The following is a 25,423-nucleotide window of genomic DNA, read 5'->3' as shown; positions in this document are numbered from 1 at the left end:
GTCTGACAGGGGGCTGCGCCCCGAGAACAGGTGGGGCTGCCTCCCCTTGAGCATCATCGCTGTCGCCCATGGCTGCCAACCGCACAGGCACCTCTCATGTATCCAGAAGCTGCAAGTCAGCACCAGCAACGTAGTTGTCCGCTCAGGTCCAGTGCGAGGCGGGCTCACCCTTCAACGAAATGCTCCAGGGCGATGGCGCCAGAAAAATGACCCTCCCAGCGAGGGCAAGGAACGGACACAAGCTTCAAGGCAAGCTACGTGTAGAGGTGGGTAAAGATGAGATCACTGTCCAAGCCTAGAACCTGCAGCAGGAAGACAGTGGAAGTGCAGCCTTCCACATGCCAGTCCACGCATCAAACACCCAGAAATGTCCACCAAAAACAGGGCTTCCCATGAAGATGGCTGAGAAAATCTGGAGAAAGTCTTCTAAGCACCTCTCTCGGTAGGCACACTCAAGAAAGTCCAAAGAAACATGAAAATAGTCCATAGAAGACCAGCTATTTGCATGAAACAGCTGTGAAGGGTCCAAAAATTGACCAAAACAGCGCACAAGCATCCCGTGAGGGGGCGCTACCATTAATGCACACACAAAATGGCAGCCACACGTTTAATGCGCGGTTAACGCGTCTAGTGGGCTCCGCGAAACAGAAAGTTCCGAAATCGAGCCTTCGATCCCGAAATCCAATTCTCTCCCCACTCAGATGGGACCTCGTCGCCAGTGTTAAATAGTATAATGCAGTTCCTCCGGTACCTGGAGGAACACACAGGTCTGGTTACTACGGAGTCCGGGCCGCAACTGACTGGCACAGGCTCCCTTTATTCAACTGCGCATTGTACCAGTTGTGGGTTAAGACTGTCATCATACCCTACTTGTGCAACCCGCATATGACTTACTTTTACTCTAACAATTGTCAAATGTAACCTCTTAGTAACTTTTGACCGCTGAATTGACATCTAGTGTCGTAACAAGGCATTACAGCAATGAGTCATCTTTTGAAACGAAAATATTTACATCTTGAAAATTGTAGTTTTATTTGCTCGGTTATTTGGCATCTGCAAACACTGCCTGCGTGGGTTGTCTTAACACTGAGTGACCATTTGCTAGAACAAAACTGCGCCACCCTTGGTTTCTAGCGGGCGGTAGTCTGCAGTACAGCATACACAGCCATCATAATGATGGGGTAGTTGCAACTTTAAGAGGCAGCCCTTAAGGTGTACAGTTTTTTTTATTTTTATTTAAACAATGCAGGTAAACGCGGTATGTGGGTTTGCAATGTGCTGTGTGTGACTAATCGGTGGAAGGTCATAACATTTGGGCTGTAAATCAGCAGACTACTAGTGTTTGTCTGCAAATACCACGACATTTTGATTTTTTAGCAGAAAATAAGAATACATTGACCTAGGTGTTTTAAAACCATATTTTAAAAATTGACCTTCTAGAAAACGCTTGCCACGATTGATTTTAAAGACAGCTCGGAAGCTAACAAACCTGCAATCGTTATTTTTGAAACAGAAAAAATTGACCCCGACGTGATTTGAACACGCAACCTTCTGATCTGGAGTCAGACGCACTACCGTTGCGCCACGAGGTCGATGTCTTGATATGCATCGGAGTCTAATAAGTTACTGTAAAGTAAGTAGCTGTTACTTTTTATGTGTTTTATTTCTACGGGATACTTGCTATCGAGTGCTTCTGTCCTTTCTTCCTTGCAAGAATTGGAACTATTTAGTCCATATCAAAGCCTACTCAGGTCTTAATTTGAAGACTTCATGGAAGAATCCTGAGGAGGTGATGTGGTGAAATCCATATCATACAGGGCGGTGAGGAATACTCTAGTGTCACCAGAGTAATACTCCTGCTTTTTTATCTCTTCCAAAAACTTTGGAGGAGAGCGCTTTTCTGGGTTATTTTAATGCGGCAGGCAGGTAAAGCCTATCCTCTTGACAGCAAACATCGCCAAAGCAGCCTCAGAGATTCCCGCATGATGCCACAATCCGTGCCTGCCCCCAGCAGCCCACCTGGGCCACTGTTACTCATACACCCTCTATACCCATCTGACTCATGCATAGACTGGTCTCCAGCTCTATTTGAACTCTACCCTCTACAGTACATAATTACCACTGTAGTATAAATGAATACACGGTGACGATAGTGCAGCTCTAATAAACAGAAAGGGGCGGTGTAAAGGATGTCCAGCTGGGGCAGATGAAGTGTCTGATAGGCACCCCCCAACCCTCCTCGCAGGGACATTCTCTCCTCATTGTCATCCCCAGAGCCGCACAGTTTAAGGGACTGGAAGCTGCATGTAGCCACAGCCATATAACCTGGGACCAAGCTTTTACATGATGGATCTCCTTTTCTCATCTTGGCGCGCTTCATAAATGTGTAAATAAATAAATAAATGCCGCAGTTCATGACCTCTGTTGCTTTGTGTTTGCTGAAGTTTGTCCCATTCTCAAAACTAAATTCACAGTGTCTTTCTTTCCTTTCATTTTCAATTCCCTTCTGTGGAACAGCACAGGATCATTTCAAATGTTATCAACCTTCTTTACTGCATTGTCGTTGGGAGCTGTGTATTCTCTCTAGTGCTGATGCCTCCTCTAAAAGTGATCCATGCTTGTTTTTCCTAATGCAGTTCTTTTCCCTGATATATTGTCCGGTTCACTTATGAGCCTCGGTTGTTTCACAGAAAAGACAAACAATTGATAGGCTGACACTTTTTATGCGTGGGGAGATTTGTTGGGCGCTGAGTCTCCAAAAGGTATGTTGAATCATGCTCGGATTACTTACCGGTAATCTTCATTGCTCCCAGTCCTACCCTTCCTCGTCACAGTACTTAACTCATGAGGCCCCTGCCTCCGACACGGGTCCTTCTTTTATTTCTTTTATCCCTATAACTCCTCCGCCATAACCATTGTCCTTATAAGGGACTTACCCCATGGCACCTGCCTCTTTTCTTATGGTTCCTTCAAGGGCCTCCTATTGAGCCATAACCATGCTAGTAGGCTGGGCGGTTTTGGTCCGGACGTACAATACAACGGCCTTGGCTTATGCCAACTGCCAAGGGGGTTCCGGCAGCTCCTTGAATGCCCTGGCAGCTCAGATAGGCGCTTGGGGGGAATCGCATCTGGTGTCTCTGGTGGCCTCGCATATCAGGGGGGTGGACAATCTTCATGCAGATCTTCTCAGCCGCCGGTTTCCCTCCTCTGTGAAACTGGTCCTGTCGGCCCGGGCGGGTCTTTGCGGAGATCTGTGTCTGATTCGGGACCCCTGTTCTAGACCTGTTTGCATCTCCGGACTCAGTGACGGTTCCCCTCTTCTGCTTTCGGTTTCGCAGCGAGGGGGGTTGGGGGGGGTGGACGCCCTCTCTGTACAATGGCCTTGCGGTCTCCTTTATGCATTTCCCCCTATTCCCCTTCTGCCCTGGGTGGTTCAGCACATCAGTGTGTCCAGTATGACTGTATTGTGGTTGGCTCCGTTCTGGTGCTACATTGAAGCGGGACAACGACAGGATTGATACAGGCTACAGAGAACAACGCTTCTTGTGGCGTAACACAGGACGACATGAGTGGAGCGTTATTGGTGCTTTGCGGAAGTTTGATCCCATATGCGGCATTAAGAGAGCTGGTTTCGTGCACATAGGAATCAGTTTCTAAGGAGAGCTGTTCCGTACAGACATCAGGAATTGAGTAGTCCGGCATAATTGTTCGGGCTCTCCCCTTAAGTAACCGTTGTCGAGTGACTTTGTGAAAGCACAATACGGTCAAGAATCAGATATTGTAGTGTCAGTTATAGCTTGTGAACATCTTTTAGAGTGATGAGTTGGGCAGGATCGAACCAACTAAAAAAGAAGTGAGATGGTTGAAGGGTACAGATGGTCCCCCTGATGAAGTTCTTTAACATTGTGTTGAACAGTATTGTTGAACGAAACATGTTGGGCAATTATAGTATTGTGATTTTGTGATGATATAGTATAAATAATAGAAATTTAGTTTGACTTCACCCCCGGGTAGCACTTGTTGGGGTAGAACTATATTGAATCAATGTTAGATGTGATGAGTGGTCTCCTTTAATAATCAGGAACCAGTAAGCTACCGACCATTGTGTGTCTAGAGACAGAGTGTTCTCCCTCAAAATACTATACAGGATTCAGCTTTGTATAGGTAGGATGTCACGGGGTTAAGCACAACACAGGTTGTTTTATGTATGGTAATGGTTTTTATTAGACATTTTGTATTAGGTTTTTAGGAATTTTTGTATTTTTAGAAAATGTGTTTTATAAATTGTGATAAAAATATGTGATGTTTATCTAAATAAAATTGTGATATATAAATGATGTGTTGACTTAGTACCTATTTGTTACAAGTACTAGGTAATTCTGGCCTGGGGGGCACCCGAAGGGGTAACCAGTGACGTGAAGTGATCTCTTGTTGTAGGATTGTCCTCCATTGTTGTGTGAGGGGGCTGGTCATCACGTCGTTAAATAGGCTCCACGTCTCTATAAGGTTGTTGTGTGGCTCCGTTCTGGACCTGTCGGAATTGGTTCCCCTCTCTGTTGGAGCTTCGGTCCCAGGAGCCTTGACTGGTTCCGAAGTGTCCTTGTCCCCTTCAAAGGGATCTGTGGTTGAGGGTCCGCTAGATAATGGGCAGTGTGGTAATTGCATGGGCTAGGCTGATGTCTCAGGGATTCTCTGGTCCTGTTGTCGAGTCCATAATGAATGCTCTTAGACCCTCCACTCAGAAGGCATACAGCAGGAATTGGAGCCATTTCCGGGACTGGTGTGAGCGGTCTGGTATCCCTCCCAACCATTCTGGCCTCCCCGCTATCCTTCAATTCCTCCAGGAGGGGTTTGACAAGGGCCTATCGGTTTCCTCGCTTAGCTCTCAGTGGGCCTCATTGAATTCCTTTTGGGGGACTCTGATGGTCACTTGGATGGGGAGGTGTTAGTGGGGAAGTTGTTCCGGGGTTTTTCTTCTTCTCGTCCTTGTCCTTATAAGGGACTTCCCCCTTGGCACCTGCCTCTTTTCTCATGGTTCCTTCAAGGGCCTCCTATTGAGCCCATTTCCGAGATTGATATAAAACATCTGACGCTAAAGACTGCCTTCCTCATTGCCATCACTTCTGCTCGTAGGCTTGGGAGATTGGGGCTCTGTTATGTCACCCCCCTTTCCTGAGGGCGCTGCCGGACTCGGTGGTGCTGAGATGTGATCCGAAGTTTCTCCCTAAAGTTGTCTCTCGTTTTCACACCTTTCAGGATCTGGTTCGCCCTGCCTTTTTTCAGGATCCACACACACCTGAGGAAGTGACTTGGCATACCATTGATGTTCGGCGGGCAGTGTTGGAGTATTTGGCTAGGACTACCCCTTTCTGCCACTCTGATAGTCTTCTGATTACTTTTGGCCCGGCTGATGCTGGGCGTAAGGCATCTGTGGTGTCCATTAGCCGGTGGATCTGTGTTGTGGTCTCCATAGCCTATGTAGCTTCTGGCCTGCCTGTGCCTGCACACATTCAGGGGCGGTCCACCAGGGGTTTGGTGGCTTCCTGGGCCAGTGCTAGGGGGGTTTCTCTGCAGGAGATTTCGAGGGCTACCACCTGGGCTGATCAAAGCACTTTCATCAACCACTATAGGTTGAATGTCTCCCCCTCAGGGGTTGGTTCCTTCGGTGTTGGGGTTTTGTCTGTGGGGATGTGAATTGGAGTTATTAAAGGTGTGTGTTTCTGCACTGTTTTTGGCTCTGTGTCTCATTGGGACCTTTTCCCCGTTGCTGCTTTGGTATACCTCATGAGGTAAGTACTGGGATGAGGAAGAGTGGACGTGGAGGTAATGCTCTGATTACTTACTGGTAATCTTCATTACTCCTAGTCCTACTCTTCCTCATCACCGTACTGACGACCCTCCTCTCCCTCCCTGCGAGGAAGGTCCCGTGCTCCGGCTTGGTAATATGAAACTGAGCGACAGGGTTATGGGGGAGGAGTTATAGGGAATAAAAGAAATAAAAGAAGATCCTGTGTTGGAGGCAGGGGCCTCATGAGGTAAGTAATGTGACTAGGAAGAGTTGGACTAGGAGTAATGAAGATTATGGTAAGTAATCAGAGCATGTTCATGCCTCCTCGTTCTCTCAGCTTCATACAGAGATCGTATCTCCTCCCTGTCTCTCCCTCACCTCCAACATGTGTAACTTCTTGTTCTCTTTGACCTCTGGGGCATGGATGGCTACTGCACAGCTCTAGATGTCGGCCACCTGCAAGTTGCTATGGAAAGCACGTTTCTACATCGGGCGTGCTATTTGATCCCCCCCAACACCCCAATTATAATACAAAATAAATAAATACATGTGCATGCATAATGTCTACATTCTAATGTTTCATATGTGTAAGCACATTGTCCTCCTCCTGACCACATTCTAAAACTATGTGCAAATTGTTCCTTCCATAAACTGTCACTTCCTTGACCCTTTATTTATAATGACTGTTATACTCTCTCTCTTTCCGCCACAGTATAAAAAAGCCTAGCACACTGTGCAAATCTGGGTTCAGGTAGAATTACTCTGACATCATGGTATGGATGAGTGACTTCTTTATTATGTTTCCAAGCATAACATCCAGTTTCTAGAGTCATATTAATCAGATAGTAGATTCCAGTTCACATAGGCAAGCACCGGCATCCTCTCTCTCAGGCTTACATCTTCAACTCCCCTCCAGAGAACACCAGTCATACACAAACATTCCATCCAGTAACATTCCAATGTCACTCATAGCACTCACTCCAGATTCCACTAGGATGCAGGAGAAGACAGATCCTTACATATCTCCCCTCCTTAGAGATAGCAAAAACACGACCAGCTAACTCAGCATGAAAAGCTATATAAAACACCCCCACACACAGACACCTACACATTTAATGCACATGCATCATCTCACCAAACAAAGACATTCTGCTAACAACTTCCCAACACCAATGAACGTCCTCACAGCCATGGGACACACTTTAAAACAATGCCCCTTCCCCTTTCTGCTAAGTGAAGAAGAGGTACCTCCGACTACTGAAATACCATAACTAAACTTTCCACACATAGAGGCACCTAGACCTCTCATACCAATCCTAACTCCAACATCCCACAATAGAACACACACTTAACTCCCTTACACCCTACAATCACTCGACCCAGGTGTGCCTAAACACACACCACTTCCAACCAGGCTGAGTATATCTAATACTCGGGTAACTACTTCACAAACTCAGTGACCCCACTACCCCTCATTTGCCCGTTTTGAAAGTTCTCTTCACACAAAAACCTAACTCCGGGAGTACTACACTACATACATACCACTAGTGTATCACATATCACTTGAATCACTCACGTTATACTCATTACCTAATCTTCACATATAATGGTCCTAACATTGCACTTAATAACAACATTGTACACACTACTTTAAAACTCTTAAAACTCTAGCATGTATAAAAAGATCCACCTGAAAAATTAAAATATTAGTCAAGTCATAGCATTAGAATTTAAAACATCAGTGTTTTCCACTCTCAACTAAAATGTCCATCCTGGAAAAGAAAACTATTAGTGCAGCAAACACGTGTCATATCAACTTGAGCCAGGTATCTCTAGCATCCTGGTCAATCAACACTGTAATTCACTTCTGAGACCATCTGTGTGAAAAACAATTTGTTATACACGCCAATGACCTAGAATCATCATTTTGCTAAATACCTATTAAAACCACAGCGGCTATTACATGCACTCTACCTTCACTCCATTTACTCCAATTCATTCACACAGAAACGACCAATTAATCAACAAGCCTCACATGACAATGACATATAAGTCAACAGCTAAAATTGACTGCTTAAACCAAAATCATCAAAAGCAAAACTCAATTTTCTTCTTTTACTGTGCCTCGTGGCAGCATCTTTTAAAGTCAAAAGTACCTCTGGGGATCCTTGTATAAAGCAGTTCCCAAAACGATAAGCACAAAGTTCTCCAAACCATAGGCAAAGACACTGCCCCTCTGCTATCCAGCAAGAGACACCATGCCCCTCCTAGGCACATCACGAACTCCAAGCTCTCTTCAAGTCCAGTCAAAGCTCACAGGTGCTGAACCACGAATTCACAATGCCAGCAGAACATAGCAAAAAACTTCAAGCTCCTTCAAACCCACTTGCACAGGCTCCCAGCCCCACAAGACGCTACTGTTGTGGGCTCCAACTCATTATGGTGTTGCTGCAAATGGGCTCCGAGCCCCTTTATAAGCCCAGTCACAGGCTCCAAACCCCTCCAAGCGCTGGAATGGCCATCAGGACCCTCCTCTGCTCCAGGCGCCTTGCACATGAGCCACATGTTTCTTCAGCTTCTTCATCCAACTTCTATGTCACTTCTAGGTGCAGCTTAGGTTCCCAACCTCTTCTAATACTGCTGCCCTGGGCTCCAAGCCCTCCATGCCGCAGCTTGGTTTTCCAAACCCCTTAAAACTGTTTATGGGTCCTCAGCCCTGCCAAAGTCTCTTGACTTTCTCTGTGCTTGACCTGTCCAACTGTTGACAGGCCAGCTGGCATCTGGCCCTGGTGCAGCTCCTTATTGCCTTCGCCTGTGCCCTTGGCGCTAGGCCCTTCTGCGCCTACTGCATTTAGCGCTCGCCTTACCTGAGAGAGAGGGTCTTCCTTGGTTTGGGGGGCGGTGCTTGTCTCTTCTTCTGTGCTGTCCCCCCAGCACAGCCAGCATCCTCGTCGCCAATGTGGAAATCTGGGTTCAGGTGGAATGACTCTGACATCATGGTATGGATGAGTGACTACTTTATTATGTTTCCAAGCATAACATCCAGTTTCTAGAGTCATATGAATCAGATAGTAGATTCCAGTTCACATAGGCAAGCACCGGCATCCTCTCTCTCAGGCTTACATCTTCAACTCCCCTCCAGAGAACACCAGTCATACACAAACATTTCATCCAGTAACATTCCAATGTCACTCATAGCACTCACTCCAGATTCCACTAGGATGCAGGAGAAGACAGATCCTTACACACACCTCATGATTGGACTAAGAAATTCCTGTCATTTATTTGGAAATGATTTTCCCATTATCCCCAAAAACTCCTCACTGTGTCTAAGAACGCTTTTTTTCACAGGACAATACAGATCAGATTGACTTGAAAGGTCCTTTCACGCGACTACAGAATGCCTCTCATTCCACTAAAAGATACGCCAGTGCCTACAATAGCCTAGGACTAGACTATGAGTCCCAATGTAGAAAGACCACAAGTCCACAGATATGCCTGTTTATTTAAACATCTGTATTATCATCAGCGTGTGACTGTAAAGGCGGGACCTCGCGCTCTCTGTAACGCGCTCCATTGGCAACATCAGTTAAATGTCGTTGGTTCAATCCCTCGCAGATGTTGTTTTTATTCCCATTTGTAACTGGGAAATACTGTCGCTGCAATACATATGTCTTAATCAAGCTAGTGGTTATTGACGTAAATGGCAGTGTTATAATGTTTCATGTACTGCAAATGTCACCACATAATGCGCTCTTAATTAGATTTGGTTGAAATACATTACAGTCACCCGATGAAAAAGTGTGCAAAGAGCATTAAAGAAACAAAAGGTTCATAACAGTAACAGGACATATCGAATTGTTTCAGTCCTCCACAGAGATTGCCAATGTATTAATGGAAATTCTAAAATATCTGCCCAACTGCCGTGGCATTGCCGTGACTCGGATTCGAACAGAGGTTGCTGTGGCCACAACGCAACTATACGATCACGGCGAGCTACTTGGGCTGCTACAATGTGACGTTCCACCTCTATCATAAGCTGTACTCCATCTGTGATGTCATGACTCATGTTTGAATTAAAGGTTGGTTGTGATGTTATCCATGAGAATAAGTGGACACCTGATCCCCAGTCACTTATTTAAGATCTCAATAATCAAGTCAGAATCCAAATGAAAGTCATCAAAGTGGAGCCAATCAGAAATAATATAGTTACACAAACCTGGCAATGGTGCGGCAGCCAGGGCCGATAATGGCCCGCCAGCCTGAGAGCAGGAAAGTGTGAGAGCAGTGATGGTCTTGTGAGAGTTTACAGCTGTTATTGACCCTGCCCCCTTCCATTGCAAAGTTTTCTCCCTATAAGAAGCTCCCTCCAGGGTGCTAATAATTAATACATTTTTTGTGCAGGAGAAGTGCTCTGCGCCAATTGCACGTGCCAAATCTCTCGATGGCCACCACCATGAAAACAGAAAAGGGAAAATGTCCCTTTGTCACGGCAGTAGGCAGGTGATGGAGATGACGAGGCTGGAAGGAGAGGGGGTAAGTGGGGTTGGATGGGACCTATGAAGAGAGGTGAAGGGCTCTCATTGGGAGGGTGGTTGCGGAAAACATATTGAAGCTGGGATAGAGAGGCGCCGGAGTTCCAGAAAGAACACAGGCAGTGATCACAGTTTCCAGCTGGCGTTCGCAGACTTCTGATTTTACTAGCGCTGGTATTTCCAGAGGTGGTTGTGCCGGGACCGGTATTTCCAGCAACTGTGTTACTGCCAACTTGTTATTAGTCTGAACGGTAAAAAGTGCTGTTAACCAGAATCACTGGCACTTTTAACATATACCAGCAAACTCGTAATGAGTCCCAATGTTTCCTAAGGGCTCCATATAAAGATTAAAAAGAGATGGAGATAAAATCGCCCTGCGGTACTCCAAACGGTGCAATGTTTTGAGATCACTGTTCTTGTCTATTCGCTTCACGAGACTAACACTGACTGGTCTGTGAACCAGCCACTCAAATCTCCATTGCACCCTCTCAGTGAAACCAGGCAAGCATGTCTCTCTCACAAAAGCTGTCCCCAGGGATTCCCATCTCCACCTGGTCTTGCTCACAGTTCTCATCCGACGACATGTCTCTCGTCCACTCACTTTAGGAGACAGACACTGATTGGTGTGTCACCCACCTCCCTGAATATCAGCTGCACCCTCCTAGCAAAATCAGGCAAGTGTATCTCTCCCACAAGCTGCCCTCAGGCTTTACCAGCACTCCCTCCCAGGTGTGCCTTGTGCATGTGCCTTGTCCACTCACTATAACCCCTTAAGTGCTAAGGATGAGGTATCTCATCCTCAGCACATTTGCAGTGCTGAGGATGAGATACTTTGTCCTTTTTAGCACTTACCTTTGACGTTTTGGGGTGCAGATGCCCCCCCCCTGTTGCATCTTCCCTCTCCCCGATCCCCAGGCAGTGAAGGGGAGGACTTCCTCTTCCGTGCCTGGGGGACGGGAAGGAGGTGGCTGTGATGACGTTGGCACACGCTACGTGCGCTGACGTCATCAGGAATTGATATTAACATGCTGAAGCCTAACGGCTTCAATATGTAAATATAGCAGACACTTTTTTTTTGTGCTGCTCTGGCATGTTCTGCCTGATGGCATGGGGGAGGGCTTGTTGGAAAGGGGAGAAGCTCCCCTTTCCAACAAGCCCTCCCACAAGTAGATTGCTGGTCGAGGATCATTCGATCCTCGAGAAATCCCACTGGACCACCAGGAACCAATGAAAAAGTGTCCCGCAGTTGCAAATGGCAATTCATTCCTTTTGTGACACTGTTTGAATAAAATCCAAGGGGGAGTTTTTTGGTAATGTGTGATGCAAATTGTGCACGCTAAAAAATATTTATTCAGCAACACTGGTCAAAACTACTAGCCACAGAGTGAATTAACTCATCAAACTGGCCCAAATTGCCCGAAAAAGTGGGCCAATTTGACCAAAGAAAATGGCCCACACCAGCATTTTGTGTTTGTGGTTCGCCATGGGCCTATTGCACTATAGACAAACCTGAGCCTGTTGGGATCTGTGTGCTGGAGGTCCTTGGATGTGTAATCCATAAACATAATCTTTTCTTAAATTTTCTCTCTGGCATCAATAAGTTTTGCTTCAAATGCAGTTTGAACTGCTATGGAGTCCTGAGTTGTAGGTAGAAAGGGGGTTTGAAATGCCTGAGGTTTTTCAAGCAGTCCAAGTGTCTCAAAGAGCTTTCTTGAGCTGTTTGCTGCATGTTTTATTTCAAGATTGTAATAGTTCTTTTTTGTATCTCTGATTTTGTCTTTATACATTTTGTCTGCCTTTTTGTTTTCTTCAGTTTGGTGTTTAGCCAGAGTAATTCTAGTGTCTGTTTTTCCCTTTTTAAAGCACTGAAATCAGGGGGAAACCATTTTTGATGTCGGGGGTGTCTCTGACTAGTCTGGTTCTAATCATCAGAGCTATCTTTTCTGGCATCTCAGTTAGGATTTTAGCATTTGAGCCGACTAAGTGTTCTGCTGGGTCCGAGTTCAATAATATAATGGTCGGACCAAATGCATAGATTTGTCTGGCGGATTTTAGCTACCAGATTCTTAGTGTTAACCCAGTAAAGAATGCGTTTTTTGCCTGACGTGGGTTTGTTGTTTATGACTTGGAAATGTATGTTGTTCAAGTCTCTCTCGAGTTCGATGGATTCCCTGCCCGACTTATCACCCTTCCAACGATTCATGTCGCCAAGAAAAAGTGCTGCACGGTTCGGGCCCTCCAAAGAAATGAGGGTTTAAGTGATGTCTTCATTAAAATTAGGCATTATCGATGGTGGCCGGTAAATCAAGACTAGATTTAAACAGCTATTAGGATTAGGATTCATTTTGGGGAGAAGAATTCCACAATCCTGACAAGAAATGGGAGATACAAATAGTCTGAGGTTGCTCTTTGGCAATTATTGCGACGCCACCTCCAAGCTCTATTCCCTATTTTTACAGAGAATGGAATAGCCTGGAGGTATTGCTAGGCTAATCGCAGGGCCACTGGTAACCCGGATCCATGTTTCAGTTAGACCCAGGATATCAATGTGTTTATCCTCTATTAGTTCATGATTGTCACTGGCATGGTTGTTCAGGGATCTGGTGTTTAGGAGTGCTCCTTTTAAAGTAGCTCCTGGCTGCATTCGAGGGTGAGTATTGCCTTCATTGTTGTTATCTTGCATCTGGGATCCTAGATAAGACGTGCTCTCAGGACTAACCAATGATGCACTCATCTCATGCGTGCTGCCAGTGCTAGTGGTATGATCCGGTTGGAAGACTAGGACCGGATTCAGTGGCATTGATGGTGGTGTTTTAGAACTGTCTGAGTGTGGAGCGATTTTCCTGAGATAGAGTTGGCGCTGTAGAGAAATATGGGTAGGGGAAACGGGTAGCTCCTGTAGGCTTGGGCTTATTGAAGTAAGGACTTGGGATAGATGCATATAGTTCCCTTTTCAAAGGTGGTAGCGTTCTGAGAAGGTAGACATTTTGAGGAGGGGTGGGCTAGAATGTTTTTTGTGTCTGTTTGTTGTTATGGTGTTTTCCTATTGAGAGAGGAAGCCATAACATATATTCGTAAGCGTATTGCCCATCACACCAAAACAACCCTTGAAACACAATAAGCATATGATGATTGTTCCACCTCTCGCAACCAATCTGTAATGTAAACCCTTTGTGAAATGTCATTCCTGCTACTGCAATATTCAATTACACTAGAAACATTAATGAGGACCAGTTGGAATAATGCTGCCTTGGGCCCCACACATGATCTGAATAAATAATCCGTCATCAGGTTCCTTTATGGAAGAAGAATTTCTGTGTACAGGATCTTGTTACTTTCAATCATTTATTGCAGCCTGGATTAATACATATGGCTTGTTATGATTTGACAGCCACTTGCTGCTACTTACACCTCTACATTTGATATTAGTGCAACTCACTCTCTCTCCACTTTTACACCACAGTTCTCGAAAGAACAAACTTTCTAACTAACAAACGAGCTCTCTTACACCCACCACGCAACCCACACACCATACCTGACATCCCACCACCTGCGACCGCCACCAAACTACTTTCGACTCCTTCAATCCAATATCAACTGACCAATTTCTCAAACTTATCTCTGCCCGCAAAACATCCGGCTCCCCGCTGGACACCTGCCCAGCCACAACCCTCAAAGAAATGTTCACATCTACCTGTGCTGGAGAATACGCAAGAACCATCACAACTCCCTCTCCTCGGAAATTTTTCCTGATGCGTTCAAAACTGCTCATGTCAAGCCTCTTCTAAAAAAAAACCTTCTCTCGACCCTCTCGAGCCCAATAACTACTGTCCCGTCTCAAACACCAGGTTCCTTGCCAAACTCATTGACCGAACCGCCTACTCCCATCTAAATGCCTTTGTCGAAGCCAACAATCTCCTAGACCCCGCTCAATCTGGTTTCAGAGCCCGACACGGAACCAAAACCACCCTAACGTCAATCTGGGATGACCTTAAAAACACAGCAGATTCTGCTGGATGCGCACTAATCCTTCTTGACCTATACGCCGCCTTTGACACAATCAACCACTCAATCCTCCTTGACCGCCTCCACTCCATGGGAATCAGTGGAAATGCTCTCAAATGGATAGCATCCTTCCTCCATAATAGGAACCAAATAACCCTACTGTCGGTCTATGCCTCCCACGCCCGACCAGTCAACACTGGAGTTCCACAAGGAGCATGCCTATCAGCCCTCCTGTTTAACCTCTATATGGCCACCCTCCCACAAATAATCCGCTCGCACAGCATCCTGTGCTACAACTATGCCGATGACACACAACTAATCCTAAAACTTCTAAATTCAAATCCCAACTGCCAACCCAACTTCGCTTCCTGCCTCCTCGACATAGATCACTGGATGACCTCAAACCACCTCTTGCTAAACCCCTCCAAAACTGAAATCATGGTATGTGGCAATACTGAACTTCTTCCGCACCCGCTAACCTGGCTATCTGCCATGGGCAATTCGCCAACACCCGCCAATTCAGTAAAAAACCTTGGATGCACCATAGACTCAGACCTAACCCTCTCGCTCCAAGTCAACAACGTCTCCTAGTCCTGTCACTACCATCTAAAAACCCTTAGGTGCATTTTTCCATACCTCTCTTTTCCCAACAGACTCACCGCGGTCCAATCAATTGTTATGTCAAGACTGGACTATGCCAACCCCCTCTACCTCGGAGTCCACGCATACTAACTGATTAAACTACAAAGAGCACAAAACGCCACAGCCAAACTGCTGCTAGCACTTGGCCCAAGAGATCACATCTCCCCAGCCCTCAAAACTCTGCACTGGCTAATAGTTGCCCGAAGGGTGACTTTCAAAACCGTATGCATCTCTCACCGAGCAATACATAAAACCTGACCTCAATATCTTCAAGACAAACTAAAACCCTATCATCCTCCTCGTACTTTAAGATCAAGCTCTGCCGGCCTTCTAGTCATACCAAAAACCAACTCAGTCAGGTTAGGTGGATCATCATTCTCAGCCCTGGCCCCAACTCTGTAGAACCCACTTCCACCCCACATCCGACTCACCGAGGACCTCATGTCTTTCCGTAAATTACTGAAAACATGGCTCTTCCCCTATAATCGACTCTTAACTCAAACTGGACAATACCAGTTCAATGACCTTAGCCCAAAACTGCTATATCTTAAATAACTATCCAGCATCAAGATCCGAGCGAGAAATCGAAAACTAATAACCGCTAATGTAAATTAAAACGGATAAACTGAATAGAACGAGTGAAGTGGATGAAAGGAGTGAAGTGGATGAGAGGAATACATTGTATGTAAGCAGTGAAGTGGTTGAAATTAACGAAATGGATGAAATAAACGAAACAGATGAGAGGAGCGAAGTTGATGAGAGGATTGAAAGGATGAGTATACAATATGGATGGAGTGCATATAACGGATAGATGGCATGGAATCTCAGAGTGCATGGAATGATCATAACAAATCATTGTTGAACAACTGAATCAAGTGTAAGAGATGGATGTAGTGCATGGGACGGATGGAGTGCGTGCCACGAATGACGTAGGTAGAATGGATAAAGTGGGTAGAACGGATGAAGTGGGTGGAACGGATGAAGAGTGTAGAGCGGATGAAGAGTGTGGAGCGGATGAAGAGTGTGGAGCGGATGAAGAGTGTGGAGCGGAGGAAGAGTGTAGAGCGGATGGAGAGTGTGGAGCGGTGGAAGAGTGTGGAGCGGATGAAGAGTGTGGAGCGGATGAAGAGTGTGGAGAGGATGGAGAGTGTGGATCGGTGGAAGAGTGTGGAGCGGTGGAAGAGTGTGGAGCGGGCGTAGAGTGTGTAGTGGGCATAGAGTGTGTAGCAGGCGTAGAGTGTGTAGCGGTGGAAGAGTGTGTTGAGGTGGAAGAGTGTGGAGCAGGGGTAGAGTGTGGAGCAGGGGTAGAGTGTGGAGCGGGCGTAGAGTGTGGAACCGACGGATGATGTATGTGACGGAATGGGTGATGTTGGTAGAAGGAACGGGAGATGTAGCTGGAAGGAATGAGTGATGTAGGTGGAAGGAACGAGTGATGTAGGTGGAAGGAACGGCTCAAGTATGATGAATGGAACAGATGTAGAGTGTGGAGTGAGTGTAGAGTGCGGAGCGAACAGGTGATATATAAGGATGGAACAGGTGAAGTAGGTGGAAGGAACGGGTGATGTATGTTGTCGGAACGGGTCAAGTATGTTGAATGGAACGGGTGAAATAAGTGGATGGTACGGGTGAATATGTGGATTGAACGGGTAAAGTATGTGGATTGAACGGGTGAAGTGGATGGAACAAATGAAGTATGTGCTTGGAATGGACGAAGTATGGGGTTGGAACGGGTGAAGTATGTGAGTGGAACGGATGACCAGGGTGCATCTGATGAAGTGGGTGGAATGGTGAAATGTGTGGATGGAAAGGATGAAGTATGTGGATGAATCGGGCGAAATGGGTGGGTGGAATCGGGGGAAATGGGTGATTGGAACAGGTGAAGTATGTGGAAGGAACAAATGAAGTAGGTAGATGGAATGGCGAAAGTGGGTGTATGGAACGGGTGAAGTATAAGGATGGAACCGGTGAAGTATATGGATGGATCAGGTGAAGTATTTGGATGGAACGGGTGAAGCATGTGGACGGAGCGGGTGAAGTATGTAGATGGATGGAACGGGTCAAGTATGTGGATGGAACAGGCCAAATATATGGATGGAATGGGTCAATTACATGGATGGAACGGGTCAAGTTTTGTGGACGGAACGGGTCAAGTATGTGGATGGAACGGGTCAAGTGGACGGATGGAACGGATGAAGTGGTTGGATGGAACCGGTGAAGTATGTGGAAGGACGGGTGAAATATGAGGATTAACCGAGGAAATGGATGAATGGAACAGGTGAAGTATGTGGATGGAATGGGTGAAGCATGTGGATGGAACGGGTGAAGCATGTAGATGGAACGGGTGGAGTCTGTGGATGAAATGGGTGAAGTATGTGGATGGAACGGGTGAAATATGTGGATTGATCGGGTGAAGTATGTGGATGGAACGGGTGAAGCATGTGGATGGAACCGGGAAGTATGTGGGTGGAACGGATGAACTGGGTGGAATGGGTGGAGTGGGTGGAACCGGTGGAGTAGGTGGAATGTGAGAAGTGGGTGGAACGGGAGAAGTGGATGAAATTAATGAAGTGTGTGGACGAAACGGGTGAAGTGGGTATAACGGTCGGAATGCAATGAACTGTCAGTGTACATTGAACGGTTGGAATGCATGGAACTATTGGAGTGTGCTCGATCTCAAGCACCTATGGTGAACCACCATATCTCATCTCCACACTTACTCACTTCCTTACACCACCGCTCAACTAGAACACAGCAGTACTATGACACCATTCGGTATGGCTGTTCTCATACCATCACTTGCCTCATACGCCCCATCATCCTAACTAAACACAGCTGGTTACATACCCTCCAGCCTAGGTGTTCTCCTCAGGCCTAACCCAGCCAGAATCGGTCTGGATAACAACCTGCCAGAACTAACACATACTCCTGATCTCCCAACCACCACACCTACCGCTAAGAAGCAGCTCTCACGCAAATGCCACACCTGCTGCACACATATAAGGTGCTCACACGCACCTTATGACTCTGTCTCTCTCTACTGACTTGAACTTCGGTTCCCCAGAGCGTTCAACCTACCAGCACCTTGAGATCATACCAATGGTACATAAGGCGCTATATAAATGCAAAATAACATAACATAACATTTAAAGAGTGATCGATTTGGTGCAAGCATGCCAACATAGTAGAGTTGGGAGAGTATTAGATTGAACCAGCCGTTGCCAACAAGAGAAACTTCGAGAGTTCTTACCCGATACCTTAACTCAGAAATGTGATGTTCCGCAAGGCTCTTCGCTCTCACCGTTGCTGTTCAATCTTTACATGCAACCACTAATGAATATACTGAGGAAACATGATGTTGGGTTTCAATCAAATGCTGATGACACTGATTTTTTTTTTTTAAATAGGGCAACTGTGAAGAATCCTTTCATAGAGTAAACCAATGTTTGGAAGAAGTGGGACTATGGATGTCACAGAACTGGCTGCAACTAAATCAAGTAAGACTGAATTGGTCCTGTTTGGACCTAAACATCTTCTTACAGACAAGTCTAAATGTCCCCCTCCCACTTGCTGTATGGGCTCAATCCTAAACTATGCTCCTAAAATCAAGAACTTGGGACGCACCTGGCAAGCTAATCGTCGCTGTGAAAGCCAAATGGGAGCTAAACTACAATCCGTTTTCTTTACTCCTTATGCCTTCTGCGTCTTGCCATGCAATGTATTCCACAAACAGAACATTCCACTCTAGTGGGGACGTTAATTCATTCCTGTCTCGATTATGGTAATAGCATACCTTCCACCTTCTTAGCCATGCCGCTTCCTTCCTTCTCTTAACTCTTAGATCAAGGGTGTCTCTCGCCCGGGCGTCCGAAGCGAAGGGCAGACAAAGAAAAGGGCAATTCCTGTTTGGTGCGGAGGTTCCCTAAGTCTACCAAACATTAGCACTTGGAGGCTTATGCTCGTACATTTGTGCAGGGAAACAAGAAGTAGCCTTGTGCTCAAGTAGTACAGCCATTGCCTAATAGCCAAGGCTGAGTCTGTCCAAATGAGTATATATGCTTCATGGTTTTCAGACATGCACTGTATAGGCTTTATCACAAATTAAATGTGCAGTAGGCTTCTGTGCATTATGTGCTCAGAATGTTTGCAGGCGGGAAGCACTGTCACAGACATATTGGCCCTATATTAACATGTGTGGTAAATATTCCCAAAATGCTCTTTGGTTTATGCAAAGCAACATGTTGGTTCTAGTTGTCCCCTTCCTCTTTCTCGTGGGTGATTTCAGGCCAAGTGGAAAATGCGAGCAGGATCTTGGGGGCTATCTGAGGTAGCTGTGGAATGCACAGATTATAATGGAGAAGTTTCATAATGTGACGTCTTATAGGTGATGTCCCTGGTTTTATCATTCAGGGTGCATAATATGAGCCCCACCATGAACTTCAATGATCTCCAAGCATCTTCACTGCCTGACACCAAAGAGCTGAAAGTAGGGTAGCACATGTCTCTGATAAGTTGACACCTTTAAAGAGGTCTGTCTTTGGCAAAAAGTGGCAAATCCTTTAGTTTGTGAATACTGATGCATCCTTAATGAATATGTTCATATCAGCAGCAGCCTCACCTCAAAGGTTCTGTATGTGGAGAAATTCAAGATAAAGCAATGGAGGGAGTGTGTGAGTAGCTGCAGATTATTACAAGACAAGTGCATTTGCCTCTGCGTGGCAGAACAAAGAAAATCAGCCATCAAGGAACGGACACCCCAACTCACCACTTAAAAAAAGTGATTATGTTTTCTTAGTTAGTGGGGCCCCCCTTAACACTCCTACATCTGCCAAGAGGAGGTTGCACATTTCAATTAATAAAATTAACAGGACCTGACAAATCCGGAAACTCCTGAAGATGTTTTTCATTCAAGCATGCATGTTAATGTCTCCTCCCTCTCACGCCCTAATTCAGGGGTGCAATGTAATGTCTCCTTCCTGTCACACTCTCATACAGGGATGCAATGTGTATGTCTCCTCCCTATATTGTTGTCATACAGGCATGCATATTCCTGATGACTCCTTGTGTAGCCCTCATTCAGGCATTCATGTTCATGCGTCCTCCATGTAATGTCCTCATGAAGGGATGCATGAACAATGCTCCTTCCTGTCTCGCCCGCATACATGGATGCACGTTCACGCCTCCTCGTTCTCTCGGCTTCATACGGGGATCATATCTCCTCCCTGTCTCACCTCCAACATGTGTAACTTCTTGTTCTCTTTGACCTCTGAGGCAAAGTGCTATGGAAAGCACTTTTCTACATTGGACGTGCTATATTAACCCCCCCAACACCCCAATTACAATAAAAAATAAATAAATATATGTGCATGCATAATGTCTACCTACTAATGATTCATATGTGTATGCACATTGACCTTCTCCTGACCACATTTTAAAACTATGTGCAAATTGTTCCTTCCATAAACTGTCACTACCTTGACCCTTTCTTTATAATGACTGTTATACTCTCTCTCTTTCAGCCACAGTATAAAAAGGCCTTGCACACCTCATGATTGGACTAAGAAATTCTTGGCATTTACTTGGAAATTATTTTCCCATTATCCCCAAAAACTCCTCACTGTGTCTAAGAACGCATTTTTTTCACAGAACAATACCGATCAGATTGACTTGAAACGTCCTGTGACAGGGACCTGTCCCTTTAAGACAGTGCTCCACCTTGCACGTCACCAGCGGATGTGACGGAGAAAAAGGGGAGGATCGAGGGAAGAACCGGAGGAGGATCAGTATCTTCCTGTATGTTGAATAAAGAGGATGTATCCTAACGAGCTGGTGTGTATCCTTTTATTCTGTGTGACCGAGAGGTATAACAACTGGCGACGAGGCGCATCCAGCACACCAGCGTCCTCCTCCTCTGCACACCGGCAATCTTGTTGCACGTCTCCGCATCCACGCCAGTGATCCCACTGGGCGCCAGTCGTCGGCTTTATCCGGCTGCACCTTTGAAGTCCTATCAGCGATCCCGCTGTCCTTCATAGCCGGCCCGGAGCATAAGGCCTGCTTCCTCCTCCTCCAACGAACGTTCCCAGAGGACCCGACCCGCACCACGCCCCTCTCTGCCTACCAGCTGTTTGGTGCATGCCGCACACAGCCCGGTCAGCGTGAGAAGGACTGTGCGCTGTCCCCACCTTCACTGCATCACAAACGGAATCAGCAGGAAGAACTTCCCTGCGGTAGACGCCACCTCACCCTCACTGCCAGTGGCAGGTGGAATGTCACAGCATAGTTGCCCAAGTAGCTTGTCGTGTTCGTATAGTGGTTAGTACTCTGCGTTGTGGCCGCAGCAATCTCGGTTCGAACCCAAGTCACGGCATTGCGGTGAGGCAATGTCACGGCAGTTGGGCTGAATTTTTAGCATTTCCATTAATCCATTGGCATTCTCTTTGGAGGACTGAAACAAATTGATATGTCCTGTTACTGTTATGAACCCCTTTGCACACTTTTTCATCGGGTGACTACAATGTATTTCAACCAAATCTAATTAAGAGCGCATTATGTGGTGACATTTCCAGTAAAGCCATTAGTATTTGAAACATTATAACACTGCCATTTACGTCAGTGACCACTAGCTTGATTAAGATATATGTATTGCAGCGACAGTATTTCCCAGAAACAGAAAAACAGAACAGAAAAGAAAGTTAAGAACGCCATCCCAGTGAATCAAGGTGTGATTACTGGGTTCTTTCCCCGAAATCCGCCCCCTGAAATAAATTCTACCACTATTGAGGAAATAATTGCACCAGGTCCGCGTGATAACGGCCCATTAAGCTCATCGAACTTTGAAGACATTGACAACAATTCATTGTTAGAACTGTGTCTGAATATCCAAAGAGTATGACACCTCAAACCGGTGCAATGACAACCAGCCGTAAAGGAACCCAGGCAGACAGGCAGACGATCACACCTCCTGGGATACCTACCCCTGTGGGGGGAATGGGACCATGGGCTCATTCATGCACTACACATATTTAAAAAAGCACCATAGCCTTCACATTTACTACTTTTAGGAACTGATTTACAACGCATTGTTCAATGGCGTTTTCCAATTGAAAAACGAGGTTGTAAATCAGGCCATTAGCTTTTTCATGTACATGAAGATTTCCTGTATTCTGACCAATCATACAATCCAGGCATGGAGCATTTTCTTAGTTCCCCATTGCCATGAGGCTGCCATGTTGGAAGAAGAGCACCTGGAAACGCTGTGTTATGGGCTATTGTATTGGCCTCTGTTCAGAAAAGACTCTTAGGGGTCAGCGTAAAAGTAAAGAGGAAAGCAAGGCGAAATCACCTTCACTCTACTTTGTCTCTCTGCTTTGAGAGACATTAAATAGCACCTGCAAAAGGTAGTGATTTATAATGGATTCCCCCTTCAATACACCACGTGTAAAAGCAGGGCCTATTCCACTGGAGTCTCTGGTTTTACACCTGCAGGAAAATCTTATGCAGGCGTAAAACCAAATGCTCACCTGAGACGGAAGAAGAAAGCAAAGCAGAAATGCAAACTCTGCTTTTGGGCTTACTGCACAAAAACACCCAGACTCGCTTGAAGTGGAAAATGTCGCTTTAATGTGACAGGCCAATGCTCACAAATAATGCTAACCTGGCCTTTGACCTTACAGACTAAAATGACCGTGTTTTAACAACTTGCCAAACCATATTTAATAATTGAACACTTTACATCCCTCCAACAAATAAATGATTAAATCAATCCAACTTCCTCCCTACCTATCACCTGCTCCCTAGCGTCTCCTTACCATCTTCTCAAGCCTTCCTTTCCGCTTTCTCCCATTTTTTCCCCAGGGCTATGCCCCTCCATCTTCAAGACCTGTTCCCCCTCTTTGCACCCCGGGGTAACCTGTTCGTGCAAACAGCACCACCCCATCCTTTCCCACGCTAATCCCCCATTGTGCTGATCCAAAAGGGGCCATGACCCCGGCAACAAGCAACCTCATACCCCTTCAACTCCCCTCTACACCAAACTCCTCCTTCCTATGACCTACAGCCAGGCTGACCTGTCACATCAGCAACGAAAACCTTACACATAATTCCCCAACTAACGCCCCGGCCTGTCACACGAAAACTACCAACCTTCCCACCGGACCTGATAACCTTAAACCCAAAAACTGCCGAAAAACCCATTGACTGGGGAAAAAAGGCAGCTTCCAAATAAAAAACTCAGACCCCACAATTTTGACCCAAAAGGACCCTAACCAGGGGGACAGAGGGCGGGGACAAAAGCTCGTCCTCAACCGTCGCCTGCTCCCGAACCTTCCCTGGCATGTTCCAGCAGGAGGGTTCAGCGATTCATAGATCCGATGGACTTCGGAACCGGCAGCATACAGAAGGGTTGTCACCTTTGCATCATCCTCAGTCTCACTGGTGGCTCTGAAGTACATCTCCAACTTCTTGACCCACAGGAGCCACTTCGGGCCCAGTTTCGATGGAGGGCCAGACATGTCGAATTCCGGCATGGGTGCCAACGTGCCTTGTTGTCAGGGAACGCGTCTGACAGGGGGCTGCGCCCCGAGAACAGGTGGAGCTGCCGCCCCTTGAGCATCATCGTTGTCGCCCATGGCTGCCAACCGCACAGGCACCTCTCAATTATCCAGAGGCTGCAAGTCCGCACCAGCAGCGTAGTTGTCCGCACAGGTCCAGTGCGAGGCAGGCTCACCCTTCGACGAAATGCTCCAGGGCGATGGCGCCAGAAAAAGGACCCTCCCAGTGAGGGCAAGGAATGGATACAAGCTTCCAGGCAAGCTACGTGTAGACGTGGGTAAAGATGAGATCACTGTCCAAGCCTAGACCCTGGGGCAGGAAAATAGTGGAAGTGCAGCCTCCCACCTGCCAGTCCAGGCATCAAACACCCAGAAATGTCCACCAAAAACAGGGCTTCCCATGAAGATGGCTGTAAAAATCTGGAGAAAGTCTACTAAGCACCTCTCTCTGTGCCCACAATCAAGAACGTCCAAAGAAACATGAACATTGTCCATAGAACAGGCATTTGCATGAAACAGCTGTGAAGGGTTAAAAAATTGACCAAAACGGCACACAAGCACCCCGTGAGGGGCCGCTACCGTTAATGCACACACAAAATGGCGGCCCCACGTGTAACGCGTGGGTGACGTGTCTAGTGGGCGCTGCGAAACAGAGCGTTCCGAAATCGAGACTTCGATCCCGAAATACAATTCTCTCCCCACTCAGATGAGACCTAGTCGCCAGTGTTAAATAGTATAATGCAGCCCAGGTTCCCTCTGTAGTGAGGCCCACCCTGCCTGGTACCTAGAGGAACACGCAGACCCAGGTCTGGTTACTACGGAGTCCCGGCGGCAACTGACTGGCACAGGCTCCCTTTATTCAACTGCGCATGCACGGTCTTGTTGCAGCTCGCGCATGCGTGTATCACTCCCTAACACTACTGATGTTTCTGATGTTGAGAGGTGGCAGGTTGACAAAGCACTGAAGTACATGGGACTCCACGTTTAAAAATGATATCAACTTTCAAGATGTTTACTGGTGGTCTAACATTCCCAAACATATACACCCTGTCTGACTAGGTTATGTATGGATTGATAATCATGATAATTTTAGAGATGGTATGCAAGTGGCTCTGTGGCGCAATGGATAGCGCGTTGGACTTCTAAGGATGCTGTGAAGTAATTCAAAGGTTGTGGGTTCGAGTCCCACCAGAGTGGAGGCATTTTGGATATACGCATTTCGAACAGTACATTTCGCATACATGTTTCTACCAGTTGTGTCTGAAGGGTGTTAACCCAACTGTCACCATACTCAACTTGAGTTACTGCGTATGACTTACTTTTACTATATATAGCCTCTGTCAAAAATAACCTGTTAGTAACTTTTGACCGCTGAAGTGACCTCTAGTGGCGTATAAAGGCATTACAGCAATGAGTCATCTCTTGAAACGAAAATATTTACATATTGAAAATTGTATTTTTATTTGCTCGGTTATTTGGCATCTGCAAACACTGCCTGCGTGGGTTGACTTAACACTGAGTGACCATTTACTAGAACAATACTGCGCCACTCTGGCTTTCTAGCGGGCGGTAGTCTGCAGTACAGCATACACAGCCATCATAATGATGGGGTAGTTGCAACTTTAAGAGGCAGCCCTTACTTAAGGTGTACAGTTTTTTTTTTTAGCAATGCAGGTAAACGCGGTATGTGGGTTTGCAATGTGCTGTGTGTGACTAATCGGTGGAAGGTCATAACATTTGGGCTGTAAATCAGCAGACTACTAGAGTGTTTTTCTGCAAATACCACGACATTTGATTTTTTAGCAGAAAATAAGAATACATTGACCTAGGTGTTTTAAAACCATATTTTAAAAATTGGACACGCTTAACACGATTGATTTTAAAGACAGCTCGGAAGCTAACAA

At 46.2% G+C, this 25,423-nt stretch overlaps 1 long non-coding RNA gene and 1 other non-coding gene across 2 annotated transcripts in view; one reads left to right on the top strand and one right to left on the bottom strand.

Annotated features, from left to right (window-relative positions):
- Positions 1-20,655, top strand: part of LOC138532681 (uncharacterized) — a 60,196-nt gene extending 39,541 nt beyond the window's left edge. Inside the window, exons 2-3 of the long non-coding RNA XR_011284863.1 lie at positions 18,375-18,464; positions 20,487-20,655. This is a non-coding gene — a long non-coding RNA (uncharacterized lncRNA). The remainder of the gene's footprint in view (positions 1-18,374; positions 18,465-20,486) is intronic.
- Positions 1,521-1,592, bottom strand: TRNAW-CCA (transfer RNA tryptophan (anticodon CCA)). Its single transcript has one exon. It is a non-coding gene; the product is annotated as a tRNA-Trp (tRNA).
- Positions 20,656-25,423: the final 4,768 nt, after the last annotated feature.

The sequence above is a fragment of the Ambystoma mexicanum genome (assembly GCF_040938575.1).
Source record: "Ambystoma mexicanum isolate Mex_15411 chromosome 12 unlocalized genomic scaffold, UKY_AmexF1_1 Mex_chr12_unloc.2, whole genome shotgun sequence".
In the NCBI taxonomy this organism is placed as follows: Eukaryota; Metazoa; Chordata; class Amphibia; order Caudata; family Ambystomatidae; genus Ambystoma; species Ambystoma mexicanum.
This window is presented reverse-complemented; position numbering and strand designations above follow the sequence as displayed.